Source organism: Syngnathus typhle, unplaced genomic scaffold (assembly GCF_033458585.1).
Source record: "Syngnathus typhle isolate RoL2023-S1 ecotype Sweden unplaced genomic scaffold, RoL_Styp_1.0 HiC_scaffold_118, whole genome shotgun sequence".
Classification (NCBI taxonomy): Eukaryota; Metazoa; Chordata; class Actinopteri; order Syngnathiformes; family Syngnathidae; genus Syngnathus; species Syngnathus typhle.
Window position 1 is genome coordinate 198,687 of NW_026872024.1, and position 10,841 is coordinate 209,527.

The 10,841-nt window shown below is 40.1% G+C and overlaps 1 long non-coding RNA gene across 2 annotated transcripts; it reads right to left on the reverse strand.

Annotated features, from left to right (window-relative positions):
- Window positions 1-8,003: 8,003 nt before the first annotated feature.
- Window positions 8,004-9,146, reverse strand: LOC133148590 (uncharacterized). Of its 2 annotated transcripts, XR_009712686.1 has the most exons (4): window positions 9,033-9,146; window positions 8,629-8,806; window positions 8,355-8,516; window positions 8,004-8,083 (listed from the first exon to the last, which is right to left on the reverse strand). It is a non-coding gene; the product is annotated as an uncharacterized LOC133148590 (long non-coding RNA). The 2 variants fall into 2 exon arrangements; XR_009712685.1 differs by lacking the exon at window positions 9,033-9,146 and having other exon boundaries at window positions 8,629-8,986.
- Between the last annotated feature and the right edge of the window lie 1,695 nt (window positions 9,147-10,841).

The following is a 10,841-nucleotide window of genomic DNA, read 5'->3' on the forward strand; positions in this document are numbered from 1 at the left end:
ATTTAAGCAATAAAATTAAAAATGCTTATAAAACATAAACCAAACGTTGGAGGTGGTCATTTCTTAATGCGCAGTAATAAACTCGGCACTCTAAAGCACCCGAGAGCGTTTTTTTCGATGCCAACCTAACCAGAGTGACGGGAGCGGCACAATTCAGAAAAAGTGCTCAGCTCGCCGAGAAAATGCGATTTAAGCAATAAAATTAAAAATGCTTATTAAACATAAACCAAACGTTGGAGGTGGTCATTTCTTCATGCGCAGTGAATAACTCGGCACTCTAAAGCACCCGATAGCGTTTTTTTCGATGCCAACCTAACCAGAGTGACGGGAGCGGCACAATTCAGAAAAAGTGCTCAGCTCGCCGAGAAAATGCGATTTAAGCAATAAAATTAAAAATGCTTATAAAACATAAACCAAACGTTGGAGGTGGTCATTTCTTAATGCGCAGTAATAAACTCGGCACTCTAAAGCACCCGAGAGCGTTTTTTTCGATGCCAACCTAACCAGAGTGACGGGAGCGGCACAATTCAGAAAAAGTGCTCAGCTCGCCGAGAAAATGCGATTTAAGCAATAAAATTAAAAATGCTTATAAAACATAAACCAAACGTTGGAGGTGGTCATTTCTTAATGCGCAGTAATAAACTCGGCACTCTAAAGCACCCGAGAGCGTTTTTTTCGATGCCAACCTAACCAGAGTGACGGGAGCGGCACAATTCAGAAAAAGTGCTCAGCTCGCCGAGAAAATGCGATTTAAGCAATAAAATTAAAAATGCTTATTAAACATAAACCAAACGGTGGAGGTGGTCATTTCTTCATGCGCAGTGAATAACTCGGCACTCTAAAGCACCCGAGAGCGTTTTTTTCGATGCCAACCTAACCAGAGTGACGGGAGCGGCACAATTCAGAAAAAGCGCTCAGCTCGCCGAGAAAATGCGATTTAAGCAATAAAATTAAAAATGCTTATTAAACATAAACCAAACGTTGGAGGTGGTCATTTCTTCATGCGCAGTGAATAACTCGGCACTCTAAAGCACCCGATAGCGTTTTTTTCGATGCCAACCTAACCAGAGTGACGGGAGCGGCACAATTCAGAAAAAGCGCTCAGCTCGCCGAGAAAATGCGATTTAAGCAATAAAATTAAAAATGCTTATAAAACATAAACCAAACGTTGGAGGTGGTCATTTCTTAATGCGCAGTAATAAACTCGGCACTCTAAAGCACCCGAGAGCGTTTTTTTCGATGCCAACCTAACCAGAGTGACGGGAGCGGCACAATTCAGAAAAAGTGCTCAGCTCGCCGAGAAAATGCGATTTAAGCAATAAAATTAAAAATGCTTATAAAACATAAACCAAACGTTGGAGGTGGTCATTTCTTAATGCGCAGTAATAAACTCGGCACTCTAAAGCACCCGAGAGCGTTTTTTTCGATGCCAACCTAACCAGAGTGACGGGAGCGGCACAATTCAGAAAAAGTGCTCAGCTCGCCGAGAAAATGCGATTTAAGCAATAAAATTAAAAATGCTTATTAAACATAAACCAAACGTTGGAGGTGGTCATTTCTTCATGCGCAGTGAATAACTCGGCACTCTAAAGCACCCGAGAGCGTTTTTTTCGATGCCAACCTAACCAGAGTGACGGGAGCGGCACAATTCAGAAAAAGTGCTCAGCTCGCCGAGAAAATGCGATTTAAGCAATAAAATTAAAAATGCTTATAAAACATAAACCAAACGTTGGAGGTGGTCATTTCTTAATGCGCAGTAATAAACTCGGCACTCTAAAGCACCCGAGAGCGTTTTTTTCGATGCCAACCTAACCAGAGTGACGGGAGCGGCACAATTCAGAAAAAGTGCTCAGCTCGCCGAGAAAATGCGATTTAAGCAATAAAATTAAACCAAACGTTGGAGGTGGTCATTTCTTAATGCGCAGTAATAAACTCGGCACTCTAAAGCACCCGAGAGCGTTTTTTTCGATGCCAACCTAACCAGAGTGACGGGAGCGGCACAATTCAGAAAAAGCGCTCAGCTCGCCGAGAAAATGCGATTTAAGCAATAAAATTAAAAATGCTTATAAAACATAAACCAAACGTTGGAGGTGGTCATTTCTTCGTGCGCAGTGAATAACTCGGCACTCTAAAGCACCCGAGAGCGTTTTTTTCGATGCCAACCTAACCAGAGTGACGGGAGCGGCACAATTCAGAAAAAGTGCTCAGCTCGCCGAGAAAATGCGATTTAAGCAATAAAATTAAAAATGCTTATAAAACATAAACCAAACGTTGGAGGTGGTCATTTCTTAATGCGCAGTAATAAACTCGGCACTCTAAAGCACCCGAGAGCGTTTTTTTCGATGCCAACCTAACCAGAGTGACGGGAGCGGCACAATTCAGAAAAAGTGCTCAGCTCGCCGAGAAAATGCGATTTAGGCAATAAAATTAAAAATGCTTATAAAACATAAACCAAACGTTGGAGGTGGTCATTTCTTAATGCGCAGTAATAAACTCGGCACTCTAAAGCACCCGAGAGCGTTTTTTTCGATGCCAACCTCACCAGAGTGACGGGAGCGGCACAATTCAGAAAAAGCGCTCAGCTCGCCGAGAAAATGCGATTTAAGCAATAAAATTAAAAATGCTTATAAAACATAAACCAAACGTTGGAGGTGGTCATTTCTTCATGCGCAGTGAATAACTCGGCACTCTAAAGCACCCGAGAGCGTTTTTTTCGATGCCAAGTGACGGGAGCGGCACAATTCAGAAAAAGTGCTCAGCTCGCCGAGAAAATGCGATTTAAGCAATAAAATTAAAAATGCTTATAAAACATAAACCAAACGTTGGAGGTGGTCATTTCTTAATGCGCAGTAATAAACTCGGCACTCTAAAGCACCCGAGAGCGTTTTTTTCGATGCCAACCTAACCAGAGTGACGGGAGCGGCACAATTCAGAAAAAGTGCTCAGCTCGCCGAGAAAATGCGATTTAAGCAATAAAATTAAAAATGCTTATTAAACATAAACCAAACGTTGGAGGTGGTCATTTCTTCATGCGCAGTGAATAACTCGGCACTCTAAAGCACCCGATAGCGTTTTTTTCGATGCCAACCTAACCAGAGTGACGGGAGCGGCACAATTCAGAAAAAGTGCTCAGCTCGCCGAGAAAATGCGATTTAAGCAATAAAATTAAAAATGCTTATAAAACATAAACCAAACGTTGGAGGTGGTCATTTCTTAATGCGCAGTAATAAACTCGGCACTCTAAAGCACCCGAGAGCGTTTTTTTCGATGCCAACCTAACCAGAGTGACGGGAGCGGCACAATTCAGAAAAAGTGCTCAGCTCGCCGAGAAAATGCGATTTAAGCAATAAAATTAAAAATGCTTATAAAACATAAACCAAACGTTGGAGGTGGTCATTTCTTCATGCGCAGTGAATAACTCGGCACTCTAAAGCACCCGAGAGCGTTTTTTTCGATGCCAACCTAACCAGAGTGACGGGAGCGGCACAATTCAGAAAAAGTGCTCAGCTCGCCGAGAAAATGCGATTTAAGCAATAAAATTAAAAATGCTTATAAAACATAAACCAAACGTTGGAGGTGGTCATTTCTTAATGCGCAGTAATAAACTCGGCACTCTAGAGCACCCGAGAGCGTTTTTTTCGATGCCAACCTAACCAGAGTGACGGGAGCGGCACAATTCAGAAAAAGTGCTCAGTTCGCCGAGAAAATGCGATTTAAGCAATAAAATTAAAAATGCTTATAAAACATAAACCAAACGTTGGAAGTGGTCATTTCTTCATGCGCAGTGATAAACTCGGCACTCTAAAGCACCCGAGAGCGTTTTTTTCGATGCCAACCTAACCAGAGTGACGGGAGCGGCACAATTCAGAAAAAGTGCTCAGCTCGCCGAGAAAATGCGATTCAAGCAATAAAATTAAAAATGCTTATTAAACATAAACCAAACGTTGGAGGTGGTCATTTCTTCATGCGCAGTGAATAACTCGGCACTCTAAAGCACCCGAGAGCGTTTTTTTCGATGCCAACCTAACCAGAGTGACGGGAGCGGCACAATTCAGAAAAAGTGCTCAGCTCGCCGAGAAAATGCGATTTAAGCAATAAAATTAAAAATGCTTATAAAACATAAACCAAACGTTGGAGGTGGTCATTTCTTCATGCGCAGTGAATAACTCGGCACTCTAAAGCACCCGAGAGCGTTTTTTTCGATGCCAACCTAACCAGAGTGACGGGAGCGGCACAATTCAGAAAAAGTGCTCAGCTCGCCGAGAAAATGCGATTTAAGCAATAAAATTAAAAATGCTTATAAAACATAAACCAAACGTTGGAGGTGGTTATTTCTTAATGCGCAGTAATAAACTCGGCACTCTAAAGCACCCGAGAGCGTTTTTTTCGATGCCAACCTAACCAGAGTGACGGGAGCGGCACAATTCAGAAAAAGCGCTCAGCTCGCCGAGAAAATGCGATTTAAGCAATAAAATTAAAAATGCTTATAAAACATAAACCAAACGTTGGAGGTGGTCATTTCTTCGTGCGCAGTGAATAACTCGGCACTCTAAAGCACCCGAGAGCGTTTTTTTCGATGCCAACCTAACCAGAGTGACGGGAGCGGCACAATTCAGAAAAAGTGCTCAGCTCGCCGAGAAAATGCGATTTAAGCAATAAAATTAAAAATGCTTATAAAACATAAACCAAACGTTGGAGGTGGTCATTTCTTAATGTGCAGTAATAAACTCGGCACTCTAAAGCACCCGAGAGCGTTTTTTTTCGATGCCAACCTAACCAGAGTGACGGGAGCGGCACAATTCAGAAAAAGTGCTCAGCTCGCCGAGAAAATGCGATTTAAGCAATAAAATTAAAAATGCTTATTAAACATAAACCAAACGTTGGAGGTGGTCATTTCTTCATGCGCAGTGAATAACTCGGCACTCTAAAGCACCCGAGAGCGTTTTTTTCGATGCCAACCTAACCAGAGTGACGGGAGCGGCACAATTCAGAAAAAGCGCTCAGCTCGCCGAGAAAATGCGATTTAAGCAATAAAATTAAAAATGCTTATAAAACATAAACCAAACGTTGGAGGTTCTTCATGCGCAGTGATAAACTCGGCACTCTAAAGCACCCGAGAGCGTTTTTTTCGATGCCAACCTAACCAGAGTGACGGGAGCGGCACAATTCAGAAAAAGCGCTCAGCTCGCCGAGAAAATGCGATTTAAGCAATAAAATTAAAAATGCTTATAAAACATAAACCAAACGTTGGAGGTGGTCATCTCTTCATGCGCAGTGATAAACTCGGCACTCTAAAGCACCCGAGAGCGTTTTTTTCGATGCCAACCTAACCAGAGTGACGGGAGCGGCACAATTCAGAAAAAGTGCTCAGCTCGCCGAGAAAATGCGATTTAAGCAATAAAATTAAAAATGCTTATAAAACATAAACCAAACGTTGGAGGTGGTCATTTCTTCATGCGCAGTGATAAACTCGGCACTCTAAAGCACCCGAGAGCGTTTTTTTCGATGCCAACCTAACCAGAGTGACGGGAGCGGCACAATTCAGAAAAAGTGCTCAGCTCGCCGAGAAAATGCGATTTAAGCAATAAAATTAAAAATGCTTTAAAACATAAACCAAACGTTGGAGGTGGTCATTTCTTAACGCGCAGTAATAAACTCGGCACTCTAAAGCACCCGAGAGCGTTTTTTTCGATGCCAACCTAACCAGAGTGACGGGAGCGGCACAATTCAGAAAAAGTGCTCAGCTCGCCGAGAAAATGCGATTTAAGCAATAAAATTAAAAATGCTTTAAAACATAAACCAAACGTTGGAGGTGGTCATTTCTTAACGCGCAGTAATAAACTCGGCACTCTAAAGCACCCGAGAGCGTTTTTTTCGATGCCAACCTAACCAGAGTGACGGGAGCGGCACAATTCAGAAAAAGCGCTCAGCTCGCCGAGAAAATGCGATTTAAGCAATAAAATTAAAAATGCTTATAAAACATAAACCAAACGTTGGAGGTGGTCATTTCTTCATGCGCAGTGATAAACTCGGCACTCTAAAGCACCCGAGAGCGTTTTTTTCGATGCCAACCTAACCAGAGTGACGGGAGCGGCACAATTCAGAAAAAGTGCTCAGCTCGCCGAGAAAATGCGATTTAAGCAATAAAATTAAAAATGCTTATTAAACATAAACCAAACGTTGGAGGTGGTCATTTCTTCATGCGCAGTGCTCGGCACTCTAAAGCACCCGAGAGCGTTTTTTTCGATGCCAACCTAACCAGAGTGACGGGAGCGGCACAATTCAGAAAAAGTGCTCAGCTCGCCGAGAAAATGCGATTTAAGCAATAAAATTAAAAATGCTTATAAAACATAAACCAAACGTTGGAGGTGGTCATTTCTTAATGCGCAGTAATAAACTCGGCACTCTAAAGCACCCGAGAGCGTTTTTTTCGATGCCAACCTAACCAGAGTGACGGGAGCGGCACAATTCAGAAAAAGTGCTCAGCTCGCCGAGAAAATGCGATTTAAGCAATAAAATTAAAAATGCTTATAAAACATAAACCAAACGTTCATTTCTTAATGCGCAGTAATAAACTCGGCACTCTAAAGCACCCGTGAGCGTTTTTTTCGATGCCAACCTAACCAGAGTGACGGGAGCGGCACAATTCAGAAAAAGTGCTCAGCTCGCCGAGAAAATGCGCAATAAAATTAAAAATGCTTATAAAACATAAACCAAACGTTGGAGGTGGTCATTTCTTAATGCGCAGTAATAAACTCGGCACTCTAAAGCACCCGAGAGCGTTTTTTTCGATGCCAACCTAACCAGAGTGACGGGAGCGGCACAATTCAGAAAAAGTGCTCAGCTCGCCGAGAAAATGCGATTTAAGCAATAAAATTAAAAATGCTTATAAAACATAAACCAAACGTTGGAGGTGGTCATTTCTTAATGCGCAGTAATAAACTCGGCACTCTAAAGCACCCGAGAGCGTTTTTTTCGATGCCAACCTAACCAGAGTGACGGGAGCGGCACAATTCAGAAAAAGCGCTCAGCTCGCCGAGAAAATGCGATTTAAGCAATAAAATTAAAAATGCTTATAAAACATAAACCAAACGTTGGAGGTGGTCATTTCTTCGTGCGCAGTGAATAACTCGGCACTCTAAAGCACCCGAGAGCGTTTTTTTCGATGCGCATTAAGAAATGACCACCTCCAACGTTTGGTTTATGTTTTATAAGCATTTTTAATTTTATTGCTTAAATCGCATTTTCTCGGCGAGCTGAGCACTTTTTCTGAATTGTGCCGCTCCCGTCACTCTGGTTAGGTTAACACTGTAAAAAAAATTCCGAGAAATTTACAGTAATTAACTGGCAGCTAGTAACCAGTAAGTTACTGTAAAAACGTTTTACAGTAGATATACTGTATTCCCTATTTACAGTATTATTGTATTTACTGTAAAGCAAAAACCAGTTAAATACTGTGATTTTGGCTGTATTTACAGTATTAGATGTTTTAACTGTGGACTAAATAACAGTTAAATACTGTGATTTCAGTTGGATTTATAGTATTAGATGTTTTAACTGTATGCTAAATAACAATTAAATACTGTGATTCCAGTTGCGTTTACAGTATTAGTTGTTTAACTGTATACAAAATAACATTTAAATACTGTGATTTCAGTTTTATTTACAGTTAGATGTTTTAACTGTATACTAAAAAATTAAAAACTGATTTTATTTGCATTTACAGTATTAGTTGCTTAACTGCAGAATAAATATCAATGAAATACCGCGCTTTCAGTTGCCTTTAAATAACTGGTTTATTTACTGTACAAACAAATGAACGGTATTGTATATGGCAATGCAGTAACAGTAGGTACCAGGTAATCATTGTAAATTGAGTTTCTCACTGTACAATTTAAATGCTGAATCAGTGATTTAGTATTAATCATTAATAGAATGACCCATATTCTAAAATATTTCAATTAACAACAGACAACAAGAAATTTGTTAACAGGGTTAGTTATTTTTTTTGTGAACAGGAACATAAAGCACATTACCAAACCTTTTAGACAAAACTTCCTTGGGCTTGGACAAAACAGGAGCCCTGAAATTAAAGAAGAAAATACATTAAGATGATGGTGATGTCGTTGTCATGTCAAGATACTTGTTCCTGATAGGAAGTGTGTCACATGGCTGCAGGAACACTCATGCAATTAGCAAGGTTGGAGTTATATTATTAGTAGGGATGTAACAATTACTCATGAGATGATTAAAAATCGATTTGAATATGTCGCAAGTTAGATCGGAGAGAAAATAAATCTCTGCATTGAAACAGCTGATATGCAAATTAGTTGTGACCGTTATCTGAACCTCACCTGTATCTAGTCAGTTAGCCTCCATGAAGTGAAGCCTTCATGAACTCCATGATGAAGGAGATCACATGGGGGTTCATGTATCAAGTCTTTCTCCTCACCACTCTCCCAGTCTTCCGGCTCATCTGCTCCTTGGCACTGCACTTGGTGGAGTCAGGATTAATCCTGACCAAAAACATATGAAATGAGTTAGAGGTTGAGACAATTGCAATTATCAAAGAGATATAGAAAATGCCAGTGGGAATAAAGTTAGGTATATAATTTTATCGGTTAATACCTCTGAATAAATTCCAAAGTTGTGCAGGTTTCCACCTGATACTCTAGGTTGAAAACATAGTAACAGGCGAAGAGAGTGGCCAAGACAGTGGTGAAGTCAGCCACGTGAGCAGCAGGTGGGATTATGACCCTCCCCTCGATCGACAGCATCCATTTTTTTGCAGTCAGGATTGTCTCTCCTTAAAGTCAGACATAACAAAAATCATATTTCACAGCAGTCCATTTTATAAATGATCTGGTTCACATGAATGACTGTAAAAACAGGGCAGGGAGCATACATATCTTACAAGCTGTACATAAAACAGATAAAAGGAGCATATATAGTAACTGATGGCAAGCAAACTGATTACTACTTGTGTATTACTATTTTATTTTATTACTTATAGTGATAGTAGTCCTACTTACCGAGTTTCTGGACGTCGCGACGTGTGCTTGGTGGTGCTGCCTCCCGAAGGAAAACGCATACGGAGGCGGAGAAGGTGAAGAAAAAAAGAAAGGCGGGAAAATACTCTTCTCTTGCGCAGCATAAAAATATAAAATAACGACACAGTAACGACCATCGTACTGTCGCAGCAAGTACTACATGTATATATATACATATATCATTTTGTGGCTTCAGTAAGCTTAAAAAAAAGACAATCTGGTCAGTTAAAGTTACTGCTATCACAAGCTAGCTAACAGTTAACGTTACCAGTAGCTAGCTCTGTCTGCCCTCTCTCTCGCGATCGAAAAACAGCGCTCTCTCGGTGCCGTTTTCGCAGCCAAAGTGAAACAAATGAACGCAGACGACGCAAACACATAGAAACACAACAAAAAAACACACAATACAAGACAAGGTCTTATAAGAAAAGTTGTTGTCGGAGCCAGAGATGCAAGCGCTGTGATCGCGATTTGTCCCCTTTACTTTGACCTGATTGGCCATTCAAAGCAGGACCGTTGAACACACTCGATCCTCATTGGATAAATTCATGTCAGCCCATGTCACCCCATACCCGCCAGTGAAAAAGAAAACGGAAAAAAACTAATGCTAGGAATAAAAAAAATGCCATGGTAAGTCATTATGACATAATGATTATTAAAGTCATAATTTTTATATGATATTTATATGATAATTATTGATTTCATTATGATATACATATATATATATATATATATATATATATATCATATAATATATATATATATATATATATATATCAAAGTCAAAACCTTAAAGTCAAAGTCAGCTTTATTGTCAGTCTCTCCACATGTCACAACACACAAAGAGAGCGAAATGACGTTTTCTCTATCCCACGGTGACGAGACACATAACACGATAGACATACAAGTACGCGACACAATATAAAAACAAGGCAACAATTCAAACAATCAATAGTAAGAGTGATGAATAAATAATAAATAAACAGATAATATGTATAATATATATATATAAATAAAAATCTGTTAATATAAATTCTCAATGTTCATTCATCAACGACATTGACAATGAAAATACAGTAGCTTACGTTTCTATTTACAGTATAATACTGGCTATTGTGATTTTTCTTACAGTAATGCTTCAACTACTGTGTTTTCCACTGTAATACTTATACTACTGTGATTTTGTCGTGTTTACACTGTCTAACTGTAACAATTACAGCGTCTTACTGTAAAGATCATACACAGTAAGGTTACTGTGTTTAATACAGTGATTAACTGTAGATATCACAGCCATTTGGCATCGAAAAAAACGCTCTCGGGTGCTTTAGAGTGCCGAGTTTATTACTGCGCATTGAGAAATGACCACCTCCAACGTTTGGTTTATCTTTTATAAGCATTTTTAATTGTATTGCTTAAATCGCATTTTCTCGGCGAGCTGAGCACTTTTTCTGAATTGTGCCGCTCCCGTCACTCTGGTTAGGTTGGCATCGAAAAAAACGCTCTCGGGTGCTTTAGAGTGCCGAGTTTATTACTGCGCATTAAGAAATGACCACCTCCAACGTTTGGTTTATGTTTAATAAGCATTTTTAATTTTATTGCTTAAATCGCATTTTCTCGGCGAGCTAAGCACTTTTTCTGAATTGTGCCGCTCCCGTCACTCTGGTTAGGTTGGCATCGAAAAAAACGCTCTCGGGTGCTTTAGAGTGCGGAGTTTATTACTGCGCATTAAGAAATGACCACCTCCAACGTTTGGTTTATGTTTTATAAGCATTTTTAATTTTATTGCTTAAATCG